Raw genomic sequence first — 16,076 nt, forward strand, 5'->3', positions numbered from 1 at the left:
AAAAATATTGCTAAGACTGATGTTTAAGAGATTACTACCTGTGTTTTCTTCTAGGTGTTTAATGTCAATCCCTACTAAATAATATTTTTTCACAGAACTAGAGCAAATAATTGTACAATTTATATGAAACCACAAAAGTTCCTGAATAACCAAACCAATCTCGAGAAAGAACAAAGCTAAAGACATCACAATCCCAGATTTCAAATTATACTTCAAAGCTGTAATAATCAAAACAAGATGGTGCTGGCACACACACACACACACACACACACACACACACACACACGACAAAAATTAATGGAACAGGATAGAGAGCCCAGAAATAAACGCAAACTCATACAGTCAATTAATTTATGACAAAGGAGGCAAGGATATACAACGGGGAAAAGACAGTCTCTTCAATAAATGTAGCTAAGAAAACTGGGCAGCTAAACGTGCAAAAGAATGCAACTGGACAGTGGGGCACTTTCCCATGCCATATACAAAACAAAACCACACACACACACACACACACACACACACACACACACACACAAATACTTCAAAGTGGATTCAAGACCTAAGTGTAAGACCTGAAACCACACAGTGTGAGAGTTGTCTCTCAGGGATGTCTGTATTGTCCTCAGGATTTTTGTTCACAAACACTGAAAGGACAGGTTATAATTTTTAGATTGTTTTAGTGAACTTTTCTCTTCTGAGTAATAACCTATGAACATGTGTTTCCTATTTCTTTCCCACAACTCCTTCTTTTTCTATTTGAATAATTTTAATCTCAAATTGCAAAAAAAAAAAAAAAAAAAAAAAAGATTTTAGAACCAAATCTTATAATACACAACTCTTCTGACATTTCCTGGAAAGCACTATAAATTTTAGAGTCTTGGACTTTGAACTTCTATAGTTAGAAATTGAATCATCATTTTGACTCTTAACAGTTACTAGCCCTGTATTTGGACAAATCCCAAATCAAGGCTAATAAGAAATATCTCAGAGGATAACTGCGAAGTATGTGAAGGGATGTTACAAAATGTGCATAAACATATGGTATGTACTTATTGTCTTCAGAATCAATGTTGTAGCTAATTCCATATTCACTTGTGCAAGGAGGCAGTGGGTGGATGGATGATATGAATTTTTACTGTCAGAATTTGAATGAAGAGATCATTAAGATTAGGACAGTCTAGAGACACTCTGGGAGTAGAGAAAATACTTTGGATAGATAGAAAAGAATGGACAGGATGTCCTAGGTAGAAGAAGTATATAAATAAAGTAACAAAAGTAGAAATAAAATCAGTAATTGTGCTTGGTTCCAGAGCACAGGAATAAGCATAAGACATAATTCCTGTATTTCTAGCAAATAAGACAGAATTTCTATATTCCTTCCTAGACTCTGAGATCTGGTAAGAGAAATTGGAGAAGATGCTTTGGAAAAAGGGCAAATTAAAGGGAAAATTAAATTTTTTTGGGTAAATTGAGGTAATTTGGTGAAAGGATGTAGAGTTTTTAATTATCAGATACATAATTAGAAGTCACTATAGAATTATTAGGAGATGAGTGACAGAATTAAAATGATATTTTGCAATGATTAATTTACGTGAAAATTTACATCAGTTGGACATGAAAAAGTAAAAGAAGGAATCAGAGGTTTAGTAAAGAGGTTGGTGAATTTTCTGAATTTTCTATATTTTCTCGAAAGCTGAATAGTAAATATTTTCAACTTTGCAGGAGTGGTCTCTGTTGCAACTCTTCCATTCTGTCATTGTAGCATGAAAGCAGCAGCCACAGACAGTGCAAAGGTAAAGAAAGGAGCATGGCTGTGTCCCAGTAAAACTGGTGGCAATGGGGTTGGCTCACCGGCTGTAGTTATCTGACCTCTAGTTTACAGTGTTGAGACGAGGACAAGAGTCATTGTCCAGAGGAAAGGATTATAACTTAAGTTTGGGATATGTTAGGTTTAGATGACAAAAGGGAAATCTAGGTGGAAATATGGAAATTTAAGATTGGATTTAGGATGAGAGATTAAGTTTGGATGCAGATTTTAGTTATTCACTATAGATGTGAAAGAAAGAAAGGTGAGGTGCATTTATGGTCAAACCAGGCACAGGGAAACCAGAAGCAATCTATTGCAAAGAACTGATTAAACAGGTGATGACAGAGCTAAGGAGAAAAATAGGGAACAATGCAGAGATTGGGAACAGCATGTGGCTAGGGTCCTACACTGCGGCTATGAGGTGGTGTTTCTGGAGCTCAGCACTGAGTTGAGGTGCATAGCTACGATAACAGCTTGTAGTGAACATTTCCTTGTGTCCAGGCTGTTTGCAATGGTATATCACTGCTCTCTTCACTAAGAAGCACAGTCTCTTTTTCTATCCCTTTGGATTAAGGCTGGGCCTTGTGACTGACTATGACTAATAGAATGTGATAGATGTGCCTTTGTGAGAATTCTGGAACCTCTAGGCCTTAAGAGGTCTTGTAGTTCCAGTCTCGGCGTCTTGAAAACTTCAGACCACAATGCTGTGAAGAAGCCCAGTCTAGTCTACTGATAGATGAGAAGTTACATGGAGGAGAACCCAGCTAGTAGCCAAAACAAATTGTCAGATGTGTGAGTGAAGCCATTTTGACCGAATTGCAGCCAAGACATCAGAGATGGTGTCCAAGGGAGAAAGAGGGAGGCAGAGAAATACCCTGGCTGCTCTTGTCCTTTATGCTATCATTCTCAGTGCCTCCTTTCTCCCTTAAGTGCCCCCATTTGGTCTAACAAAATGAAACAAGCTGATAGGGGACCCAGGGATCCTACAACATGAAGTAGAACTGGGGAAATAAAAGCAGGATCAGCACAGTTGGTTAAGCAAAGAAAAGCAAGTATGAAGTGGGGGAGGGAGAAAAGCAGAGGGTTTAGTCCTGTTGTGTCCATGGAGAAGGGAGAGGAACTCATAAAGCAGCAGAGATGGGCCAGCCAGACAGGTTGGAGACGCAATGATACAATGTTGGCCTGAAGTAGGAAATGAGAAAATTATAAGGAAGAAAGAGAAGTCTGATAAATGCTGTGAAATAACGCAGGGACTTCAAAGAGGGTGACTAGCAAAAGAGACAAATTTATTTGCTGACGTGCAATAATTAGTGACCCATGAGTGGCCTGTAAACATTAATTTTTTTCCTTCCCACACTGTGATTTGAAAATCCTCAAAGGTTTGTGAAAGTGTCATAGGGAAGTCATCATTAAAAATGGTAATGACAGGGATGCCTGGGTGGCTCTGTTGGTTAAGCGTTTGCCTCTTGATTTCTGTTCAGGTCATGATCTTGCGGTCGTGTGATCGAGCCCCTCATGGTGCTCCATGCTGGGTATGGAGCCTGCTTAAGATTCTTTCTCTTTCCGTCCTTCTGTCCCTTCCCCGCTCACACACACACACTCTCTCAAAAAATAAAAATAAAAATATAAATATAAAAATGGCAATGACATCTGTTTTGCTTTCTAGCATGTTTTAAAAATTCTTCATTTACTTGGTAGGTGTATAAAAGATTGTCAAATGTAATACAGCTCTATTAAAAAATACAGAAATGCATAAATAATTAAGATGATCCTTAATTCTGTTTTTTTAAAAAAACTCTAAGTTAAATGATGATGTGATTATTTTTTCTTTCAGAACTGAACATTTTGAGGGGCTCGTAGGGCAAATTGAGTGGCCATGCATACCAATCACTGGATATAAAAGGATTATATTTGTGATTTGCTCACTTAGTTAGATACCTGTAGCCATTGCTTTGCTTTTGATTACTATAGAGCTAAATATTCTTTTTATCCTTAAATACCTCTTAAAAATTGTTTTTCTTATTACATTTCTTTATTTTTGAGAGGCAGAGAGAGACAGGGCACGAGTGGGGGGAGGGGTAGAGAGAGAGGGAGACACAGAATCCGAAGCAGGCTCCAGGCTCTGAGCTGTCAGCACAGAGCCCGATGTGGGGCTCGAACTCACCAACCATGAGATCATCACCTGAGTCAAAGTTGGACGCTTAACTGACTGAGCCGCCCAGGTGCCTCAGTACCTCTTTAATTTATATCCATGATGGGACTTTTGATAAAGACAAAAAACAAAATAAACACTGAAGTGAAATCTAAGTTAATTAAGGGTGTAAAATAATAGTAGTTCTCTAATTTGCTCCAAGATGTCCTGTACAAGATTCTTAAGTTTGATTAAATTAAACACAATTTTTATAGTAGCACACCAAAATCTCCCGTACTTTCAAAACCACTATAAAAAGAAAAAAAAAGTGCAGAGACAAATATATCCAATTAAACCTTTTTTACTTACGCAAATCAAGATAACGCATATCTGTAATGCAATATTGTAAAGAAGAGCTGCCTTAAATATTTTTCTTGTTGAAAAACAAAATGCAAATACTGTATACTTCCATTTATATAAAATTGTGAAAAGTCAAATCTAAATTATGATAACGGGAAGCAGATCAGTGGTTTCCTAGGACCAGTAGTGGGTATGGATAATAGCAAAAGAGTAGGTAGGAACTTTTGGGGCTGATGGAAATATTCTGTATCTTGGTTATGGAGGTAGTTATGCTTAAATTCAATGAACTGTACATTTACAGTGGGTGAATGATATTGAACATAAATGAGATCACTAAAAAAACAATATATAGGGGCGCCTGGGTGTCTCAGTTGGTTAAAGCATCCGACTGTGGGTTTTAGCTCAGGCCATGATCTCAACGATGATTCATGAGATCGAGCCCTGTGGTTGGGCTCTGCACTGATAGTGTGGACCCTGCTTGGGATTCGCTCTTCTTCTCTCTGTGCCCTTCCTCCACTCACACATGCTCACATTTATGGGCTCACACATAAATGCTCCGTGCTGGGTGCATCTCTCTCAAAATAAACAAATAAACATTAAAAAAACCAATATATAAATTTCATTAAAATAACTCAATTTATTTTTTTAAATATTCAATTAGATAGCTTCAAATGGAAGGTCACAGAAGCAGACTTTTGTCTGCAAGGACGAGGACTGGGGTGAGGGAAGTGAGACTTCCAGGGCATAAAATTTAAAGAGATACTCACTGTCAGATTTCTTCAAGGGTCAACCCTGCACCTGCACATCCCTAAATTTTCTCTCAAATTTTGTGCTCTGGGTGCCTCACTTGCCTCACTGTTTTTGATGACTTACTAGAAGTTGAAATTTCATTCCATCTTTTAATATACATTTGGTACCTGAACCAAATGTTATAAAATATGCTTTAATATGCCATTAAACTTTATTTGTTGCCACATAAAAATTAAATGAACAAACAAACACACAAACCCTGGTGTGATTTGTTAGGCTTCTTGAGTGTGAGGACTGCAGCTTTTCACTCAGGAAAAGTCTCAGCCATTATTTCTTGGAATAATGCACCTCTCTCTCCTTCATTTTCTCCTTCTGAAACATTGATTGGATGTGTGTTAGAGCTTCTCTGTTCTTCACGTTCTGTAACCTCTTGTTCATATTCTCCGTCGCTTTGTCCCACTGTACTGCATTCTGGATAAAACTCAAGCTCTCTCTTTAGTTGTTATCCTGTGGCTTGTCCTGTCCAGTGAGTTTCTAATTTTAGTCATTATTATCATTTTTTTTTATTTCTTCAAGTTCTATTTGTTTAACAAATCTGCCTGGTAATTCGGACACCCTCTTGTATTTCTTTACAAAACTTTCAGACATTCTTTCCATTTTAAATGCAGATATTAAATATCACCAAAATAGCAGAAATTCAGTTTTGCTCATTGATGTGCCTGATCCCAAGCACCAAAAATAGCTGCGTACAAAATGGGAAATCTTTAAACATTTGTTTTAAAATTCATCATTTGCTGTCTTTGCAGGTCAGATGCTATTCATTATCTCTGCTGACACTTGCTAACAGCAGCTTAATTCCTTAGATGCATTGTGATTGTTTTTGTGTGTGTGTGTGAACTCATGTTACTTGGAATTTTATTTGGGAAAACTTTGTGTCCTGGGTTTAAGGTGCTTTCCTTTGGAAACTTTCTGTATTTGCCGTTTCAAGATGCCTTGAAGTCATTTACAACCACAGACTGCTTTAAACTAAATGCTCAGCTTGAGATTTTTATGGCTTACACAGGTAGAGTACATGAGTCCCCAGTCTACATGAAGACTAGCTTATGATTAAGAATTCTCACTGGAGACCTTTTGTTTTCCTCATGCAGGATCAAGGCAGGTTTTTTTTTGTTTTTTGTTTTTGTTTTTTAATCATGTCTCCTAAAGGTAGACATGGAGGCATAAGAAGAGTAAGGTCACACAACTAGAAAAGGACTTAGGATGACTACATATATTTGTAGGACTTTGGACCCCATGCTTTCTCTTTATACCAAGTATCTTCAAACGATTTGTGTTGATGTATGAACCTGACTTGAACCAGCTCTTGAGTGGGTAAACAGGTTAGAATTTAAGGGAAGCAAGTCATATCCAGCTGCTAGAGTGGAATCAGAAATGGAATTGGAATAGAAGTCTGTAGAAGGTTGTTGGTTCTTTGTGGCCAAGGCCTCTGTCAGTTCACCATAAAGGGTTAAATGGTAGCCCCGTTTTGCTATTGGTCAGTAGAGCAGGCAGTCAAGTAGGGAGCTGGACATAGATCAGGGAAAGCAGGACAAACTGGAATCGTTTTTGTTTTTCCCTCTCTATTGAGCAACCATAATCTACTGAGCATAATGGCTGTTGCTTTATTTCACTTCCCAAATCTCATTACACAGGAGTCTCTTGTGCCTAGCACTAACCCAGGACCATGAAGGGAAGGGGATTCTGGGAAATGCAGTTGCAGCTTATCTAAGCAGACACAGCATACAACCACCAAAGAAGGGAGAAAGATAGGCAACCTACATATGCTGGTCGCTTCTTTCTCCTCTGACTAGAGGAACCATAGTGCTCACAGACTCTTCATAAGTGATCACCAGCTGCCTTACCTTCTCACCATACAACTTATCACCCTGAGAACAAGTGTGGGAAGCTGCATATCTCTTGCATCTAGTGTTAAAAGTGTATTTATTTTCCTGGTTTTTTTGTTTGTTTCAGAAGCAAAAATATGCAGTAGTTTTCTATCCATAATTCCTGCAACTTTTTTATTAGTTAAAAATCTTGAGTTCCTGTAACAACGGAAAGCTGGGAATTTTGAAGCAAAGATATGGTAATGAATGCTTGCCATGGTGACGACTTCATGTAAGGCTACACAAACATGTGAGCAACTGATCTAGTGAGGGGGAAACATGACCTTGGCATGTTAACGTGACCCCCATGTTCTATGGGCAAAGGTCATTTGAAACCCTGCAAGCTCTTTGAAAAACAGGATCTTCTATCAGCCTACCCTTTGCCTTTGAAAAAAGCTCTCAGAAAGACGTGACTTGAATTTAAAGCCTGCAGAGTTTCTTTCAAAGAATGTGTATTAATGTGTCTAAAGTCTACTTCAGTCAGAATAGATTTCATTTTTTTTTAATGGGATTATAGGGCTGGTGTGTCTCCTTTTCCTCCAGTCCAGTCCAGAGAATAAGAACATAGCCTGAGCTACACCATCTACCAATTTTTAGTACTTCTGGGCAACTTTCACTGTTTTCAATAATAATAATAATACTAATAATAATAATAATGGTCATTATTATATTTAATATTATGATTGTTATATATTATAATAATTATTATTGCCATTATCATTCCTCTTGCTCCTTTTTTGCTTCCTGATGCTTTTAAAATGTTTTACCATATGCAAAGCTTTCACAAACATTTTCCCATTTCCTGCTTACAAGATCCCTGGAAGGGAACATTTCACCATTTTCATTTTATAGATGGGGAAACGGAAGCTCAGAGACTGAAATGATTTGCCTGGACTCTAACCATCAAGGTCAGAGCTGGGCTCAACTCAGGCTATTGTTCTATTCCCTCCCATTTTTTTTAATCATTCTTTCTATTTTTAACAAGCCTGATTATTCCCATTTCTAACATTTGGTCAGTTATATAATGTGAGCCTTTTGGAGTAAGAATTATGGAAAGATCACCAATTTACTCAATATTACCTGTATGAACAGTGAACATATGTGACAATCACTTCCTGGACAAACTGATGAATTTGTACCATTTGTTCATCCTCCCTTAAAAAATGATATTTCAGGATCAATCTTCCAGGTAAATTACATATTCACAAGAAACTGATTAAATATGGGAACATTTTGGCTCCTTCAAATGGCCAGCCCACAGAGATGGGTAGGGGATATTTCCTTCTGCCCACACAGAACAGAATAAAAAATGATTCGTCATGCACTGATAATTACAGCACAAAAGAAATGTGACTATTTTTAAAGCACCATTTTTCTTTCTAAGACCCAAAGCTTCCCAACCTCTTATAAAAATCCATTCACCTGATTTTAAAAGCTCCGTTCCCTGCACCAAACCTCAATCTCTGACCCGAAACATAATGGCAAGTTCCAAGAAAATGATGCAGCCGCTGCCACAGTGGAAGCCTTTGTTGTTTGCACTTATCCTCACACGCAGACATCTCTGAATAGAGAGGCAGGTGCTTTTTGATTAAAAAAAAAAAAAAAAAAAAAAAAACCTCGTCCTCACAGTAAATGTGAACTGCAGTCAGAGCACATTTACATTTTTTTATTCTCTGAGGCAAATGTTAGATGAGTTTGGAATCCTGCAATAGCCTCCTGCAGTTGAATACCCACCTCCCTTCAGCACTGACCACTTCCAATATTTTAAAACGGTGTTGAGTTGTTAATGCATACAAGTTGTTCAGATGCAGGCATCCCCGCAGATGACAAAACAATGACAAAGAGAAAAATCATTGTATATTTCAACTGAAAACCCTGGTTTTTAGAATTTAAAGGCTAGGCTAGCATAGTCCCATTTCTTATTACTTAGGAAGGTTCTTTGGAGTTGTTCTTTGCAGACACAGCAAATTCATTGACAGGATTAAAAAAAATTTGGAGCTGGATTTTAGATGAAAGTGTTACCGTCTGCATATCAATGCCAGCTACAAATCAGCACAAACAATTGTTCCGTCATTAGCAAAAGCCTGTGAACAGGAGCAGTCCTAATATTAAGCCTTCTGGCGCTCTCGTTGGATTTGTTTGACTTGATTGCATCCCGTTACATTTACAATCTGTTTTGTGTTAGGGGCACATAGACTGACAGACTTTTAAATTCACATTTAGAAAATTTGAGAGCAGTTTTCAAAAAACAAACACTCCCCGAAAGAGTAATATATCAGCAGCATTGACTTGCACTGCCAATAAATAATATTTAGCCACTGGAAACAAATAACCTGATCCAATTAAAGAGGGATCCTAGAAGTTGAGAGACCCAGATACTGCTAAGGGTTTTCTTGGTTTTACTTTGTGCACGTGGAGTTAGCTTTCTATACTACAGTTCTTTTTTAATAACGAGGCCATTGTATGTGTTCCTGCCTTTACTAGCATAACTAAAGTAGACAAGAATTAATATTTGCCAGGGTGTTGGTCCTCTGAGATGAAAGGTGGCTGTGGAAATGCAAAGACCTATTAAGATTGTGAGATCCAAATGTTGTTATCATTCGGCTCAGACACAAGAAGCAGCTAGTCGCATGCATAGTGAAAGTAATGATGACTATGAATTCCTATTTAATGAATGTTTATCATGCACTGACCATGTGCTAAGTGCTTTACATTTGCTCTTCCTTTTCATTCTCACAGCAACACTATTATTATCTCTGTTTTACACACAAGGAAACTGTGGTTAGAGAGGCTTAGCAACTTGTCCAAGGTCACACAGCTCAGTGTCACAGACAGGATTCAAACGAAAGCTGGTCTGTCTCCAAAGCATGTGCTCTTTACCATGAGGTGAACTCAGAAAACCACTGCCGAGCCCCTATTTTCTGAAGTTACCTTTAATAATCTGTTCCCCACATCACATGGGCTCTTTACAATTTCATGCTTCTGACTGGTCATCTCTCCAGAGTAGGGAAATTCAGGGGATGAGTTCCTGGATTGGGGGCCCTGTTGATTCCCATGACCAATATACATTTAGCTGAGAAAAAGCTAAACAACTTTGGGTTCCCAAGAAATAGAAGGATTTTAAGGCTTTTGAGAAGGCCCTTCCATTATGATGTGTGTCCCAAAAAATAAAGAGGATGTGTTTTCCTAACATTCTGATGTGTTATATCAGAGTAACTGATGAATTAGCAGAGAAATGAACTGAGTTGTTTGAGATTTCCTTTTTGGCTCAACATATATAAATTAAGTACATACAATATTCAGGCCTTATTCTAGTTAGTTAGGGATGAGATGAATTAGACATGATAAGTGTCCTCAAGGAGTTTACAATTTAAGTGAGAGAAAATAGATCTATGAACAGCTAACTACTTAAAACAATGTGGTATTTACAGGAGTAAGGACAAAAATCAGTGTAAATTTTATATATTTAAAAATATATAACATAGGAAAATATTCTTTTTTATCTTGGAAATAAAATTAATTAAACTAACAGATTTCTGTAATTCTTATGGAAGGTCTACTTTAAATGTTTTTAATGAAATATACAAGGCTCTGGAGTCTATTATTGATTATTTCTGATAATTAACTGAGTTACCATGGACAAATTACTTAACTTCTATAAGCCTCAATTTTCACTTAAGAGGTAGCTAATAATTCCTTTTCCAGTTTTGTTGTAAGAATGAAGTAAAAAAATATCTGTAAAGTGACTGAAGTAGTACCTGGTATAAATCAGAACTTAATATATGTTACAAGCTAGTAGGATATTTTTCTTCTTTCCAAATAAACAATAGGAGAGATGCATTTTAGTTAGAAATAATGGTTATAAAACAGAACACATTTTAAGGTCATGTCTGTAAGAGATAAGTGCATCCTGTTTTCTTTCTTGTGCTGTTCAAAATATAAAGTGCTTAACAATGCTTTTAATGAGGAATGGGGGTTGCAAATGCAGAGAAGCAGCCTCCAAGTCTACCTGTCTACACAGGGAATCAGGGCCACCACATTTCTTTGAAGAACACTCAGGGGCTCTTCTTATTCCCTTTTTTCTTTGCTGTTTTTGTTTTTTTGTAGTGAACATATAAATGGACAGTTGTTAAGGACCCTCACCATACAGATTCTGAGCTAGGCCTTTCTGTGTACATCTACCATCAGTTCTTCTAACAATTTTGTGAGTAAAACCAGATATGGGAGAATTACAGACTCAGAGATTATCTGATTCAGGATTACAAACTTTAGAGAGAGAGAGAGAGAGAGAGAGAGAGAGAGAGAGAGAGCACAAGCACGGGAGGGGCAGATAGAGAGGGAGAGAGAGAATCCCAAGCAGGCTCCACACTGTCACCGCAGACCCAACAAGGAGCTTAATCCACAAACCATGAGATCATGACCTGAGCCAAGATCAAGTGTTGGATGCTCAACTGACTGAGCCACCCAGGTGCTCCATCTGTTTTTCTTTTTACAGGTGTCTGTTCCCCACGGTAGCCCGAAGGCTCTCCTTGTCTCCTCCCTCTTCATCATTCACAGGAGTTTCTCCCAGTCACCATCTTGCATGTGTAATCCTGTCTTGGTGTCAGCTTCTGGACTGACCTGAATGGATATAGTTGATATCAAAAGCGTTCTGATAGATTGGGTGGTAAGATGGTTTGGGGGCTTGGCTCACTCACTGCTTAGCAAACAAGGAGGATCCCATCCTTACAGGAATGTAGGGCACAGAGAGGTCCCTGGCACAAGATGGCAATCCAACTGCTGGACATTTCACCTGTAGTATCTTGCAGAAACATCTCAATGGAGAATAATACGCTTGCAGGTGTGATGATTCCCCATTTGAAAGATATGGGGATGGGTGTGCAAGGACAGCAGAATTGCCAGTCATTACTAAGCTATATACTGATGCTCTGCAGGAGGATAATGAGAAACTGAGGCTCATTAACAAACAAACAAATGCTAAGACTGAGAGCCAGAGAGCCTCCTTGTTCTTTTATAAAGAGGCCCTTATCTGTTGCTACATGTAGTGAACAGCTGAAGAGCAGAATCAGAACCTGAGTTCTAAAAGCTCCAGGGATATTTGGATGCTCAGCCAAGGCCTGTCTTTTCTGGGCCCTGATTTCAAGGCCGGGATCTTGAAATATGGGATGGAGACATTTAGATAGATACTGACAGAGGATTTTTTCTCTGTAGACCTCCTTGAATGTTTAAAATTTACAGAGATAGTCCACTTCTCTATAGTAAGAGTTGGCAATCCATGAGTATGGGAGGTGAAGTTTCAGAGACCTGCACTTCTGTGAAGTTTGAAGATGTACAAGGGCTAGGAACTTGGTAGAGTGTGTCCTCCTATACAAAAGTCAAGTTGCTGTGTCTTACATGGCCACCATGAGAAAGGAATCATTGCTCCTGGTAGGTATCCTCAAGTTCTAGAGGCAACACCTTCTATAGCTAGGAATCCTGCTTTTGTCCATATACTTGGTTACATAGAAGGCTGCCAGCTTTGAGTGGGCACCTGTACCAGAAAGGGCTCTCTAAGGCTTAGACTGAAGTTTAGGGGTCTAGGTCATTGAGTTATTTGATCCATCTGACCCCATGGTGTTGGAAGTGCCAGTGTTAGGAAAAGGTGTGGTTTGAAGTTTATGGCAACCCCTGGTAGGAGAAACCCAAGGCAGGACTTTGGGCGAGCAAGTTCATGCCATCTTCAGTAGAAAATGACATGCTTTTTTGAAAAATGGCTCCCGTAGTGGTATTCGGTCCTACTGGAGGTGGAACTCTTGACCATGGGACGCCAGTTGAGCTGCTCGTTATGAGCTAATTTCTGTTGGACTGGCCAAACCATAAATATGGATGGGCCTGCAGCAGTCTATCATTAGAAATGTTACAAGTAATAACAGAGCACAAGGAAGCTGCATGGGCAGGTAGCCCAGACCCCCATGTCACTGAACAGAGTCACATCAGTGATTTTTCCCTTAGCTTGCACCTTTGCCTATGGTGGGGTAGGAGGAGGTACAATCAACTGATGGAGAGTGAACATACCTGAGCTTGATTTATAGAAAAGTTGGCTCACTGTGAGAAAATGGGAATGGACTGTATTACCAGGATATGCTATATACTGGCATAGCTACAACTTATGTACAAATATTTGACTGTAACAGTAGTCACTTTTTTTTTAGTTAACTATATGTCAAATTTTATAATGTATAAATTTTTTCTTTTCTGAAGATTTTTTTTATCCTGAAAGATTTTTTTTTAAATTCAGGAAACCTATAAATTATTTGGGTTACAGTTATATTCTCTGATCACCTAATTATGATAATAAAATTTTTAGTTTTTACCTTAAACATTCCCATCTGCCCAACAAATGGAGTCCATCTGGAATTACTTTTTTTTTTTTTTGTTTTTTGTTTTTGTTTTTGTTTTTTATTATATGGGTAACTCAAACCAGGATCACTCATCTGAAGAGACAATGGTTGTTATTTCCTAGATTTCACACATGAGCAAATTGATCTATAGCTATGAAATGAATAATAGTGTTATTCGACTATGCAGTTAAATGTAAGTCTTGGAAATTATATTGTTGAATATTTTGCATTATTATTGCTATTTTCTCTAGATTTCTCTTTGAGAGCACTGTTATACTTAGAATTTTTCCTCACTTTTCATTTATCTATTAAACAATGAAAAGGACTGTTTTGTTAGTCCAGGGCTGATAAGCAGTTCCGGAATGCTTCATAGATGTGACAAAATTATGACAAGTTAACACTTCTTAACGCAGATTCATAGTTTAAAGTCAGTGCACTGCCTTTCCAATTAGTGATTGACTCTGTCCCCAAATGGAATCATTTCACAATATGGAATAGAAGATAACTGGATAATTCTAGAATGCAGTTTTATTTTCTCTCCATCTCTCCATCAGCAGAGTGACATGAAACAAACTCTTGTATCTAGGTTACTTGTATTTGGCTTGATTTCTTCCGTGTATAATTGCTGGGACCTGCAGATATCACTTAATTTCTTTGTGCCTCAGTTTCCTTATCTGTAAGATGGGTTAGAGTTGATATATTTTCTTCCAGCATTGATTTTAAATTTCTATAAACTAAATTTTTAATACAACTAAGGCTGACCAACATGAATATCCAACTGCCCCCAATGTATTCTTCCTTAAATAGTCTCTTCAAATGATGTTTGAAGGTTAAACAGATTAACATTGTGACTTAATCTTCTCACTAACAAACAATTGTGTTAAGTCCTTATGATTAATTCTTTATTCTCCCTCCAACAAGATGACATTAAAATGTCTCATTGTAATATTTTAAATTATTTTCTGGCAGAGTTAGACCTTGAGAGATATTGATCATACTTTTAAAAAGTCAGTTATCTGAACATATGTCACATGACATCGTTTATATGGCATATTTTATACAGAAATTCTCAAAGATGGATAGACAGGATTTACCACATATATTGTTCATTCTCTGCCCTTTCCCTGTTCTACTACCAACAGTGTTCATGCCTCAAATTTTATCCAAACATTTTTTACACCCATTTCACCTTTCTAAAAACTTTAAAGTAGTAAATTTCATAATTTCATTACACTTTTGTGAAATGGTAATTTAGGGTATTTGTCTACAGATAGCCTCATTCATTTTATTCTAATATTCACCTGGGTTCCTCCTATCAACTGATTTGAGGATTATTTTTTATTCTGTACATTGCTGATAAAGAACCTTTATTTTGAGAATTCACCATGGAAGAATGCTATCACAGGAGGGCTGATGCTTGGCTACCTTGAGAAATTACAAGTAAAGTCTTGGTGTAATGTTCAAAGGCTTACAGGCAAGAAGGAAATATGCTATGACCTTCACAACCCTAATGTTCACAACAGAACCTGTCCCAGAGTGAGCGCTTAATAGCCATTTAAATGAAGGGATTAAATAAGCACAAGTTTTGTTTTTCTTTTAAGCTCAATGCAGATGGTGATTGTCAGACAAAAAAAAAAAAAAATACTACCTCAAATATTTCTTAACCAACAAATGTCATCAGATCCCTCTCCTAATTTTGGAGATTTTATCATGTCTAGCAACAATACTGTAGATCAAGATTAAAATCCATTTTGTTGGTTTTAAGGTCCTAAAAATATGATAATTAGAGCATTCTGGATGCTTAATCTTCCTGTTGGAATTATATTGATATTATCATTTCACTTTTTTTGGTTTGTTTCTCATAACAGCATTCCCATCTTGGCACTTAGGCAGAAAGCTTCACTTGTTCTAGTTGTTTCACAGTTGATTCCATCCTTGTCTTCCTGTTTTCACAATTTACCAGCCAATCAAAGATATCTGTGGTTTCAAAGCATGTGTCAACTGAACAGATATCAAGAATAAAGTGCACATATACATCCCAAAAGACTTGTGTCAAAATCAGTAAGATTGCACAAGGCAGGAACCTCGGATGGCATTTTAACAGAAGAAAATTGTCAGAAATTAGTTCATTCTGTCCAGTATCTGAGCTTCAATAAACCACGTCTTATCTCCTTTGGTCAGTGGACAGCTTCTAATTGGTAAGGGTCCAAGGTAAGGCAAACAAATGCAAGGAAACCTGTCTGCCCGGCTTTCTATATCAGCAAGATAGCCCTATCGTACATCAACGGACAGGCTTCAAGTTGACAACAGGAAAAATGTGACTCAGCTTATACAAAAGGGGAAGTCCCACATTGGGCTCAAACAATGGGCCTATCATTTTACTGCTTTGCCTGTCTGTTTTACCATCTTACCCTTTTTGAAGATATGCAGGGGCAGAGGACTCAGTATTCTTCTCTGAGTCTTGGACGGGGACACTGAATTTAGTATCAAAGGAGAGGGTATTATTCAAGGGTGAGGGCAGAGCAGAGGAAACAAGGTGGAATTTGTGGCCAGGCTGGAAAATGACACCTTAAATTCCAGGAATTCTTCATTTGGGTAAGGATACAGGATGGGTCCAGCAACAAAACAAAAGCAGCAGAAAACCCTCCCAAGAATGATGAGTCTCCTGAATGAATAAAGCAAAGAAATCAGTCTGTGAGGGATAAGCCTCTTCTCTCCTCCCCTAT

Source organism: Panthera pardus, unplaced genomic scaffold (genome assembly GCF_024362965.1).
Source record: "Panthera pardus isolate Hobbes unplaced genomic scaffold, ASM2436296v1 HiC_scaffold_13, whole genome shotgun sequence".
Classification (NCBI taxonomy): Eukaryota; Metazoa; Chordata; class Mammalia; order Carnivora; family Felidae; genus Panthera; species Panthera pardus.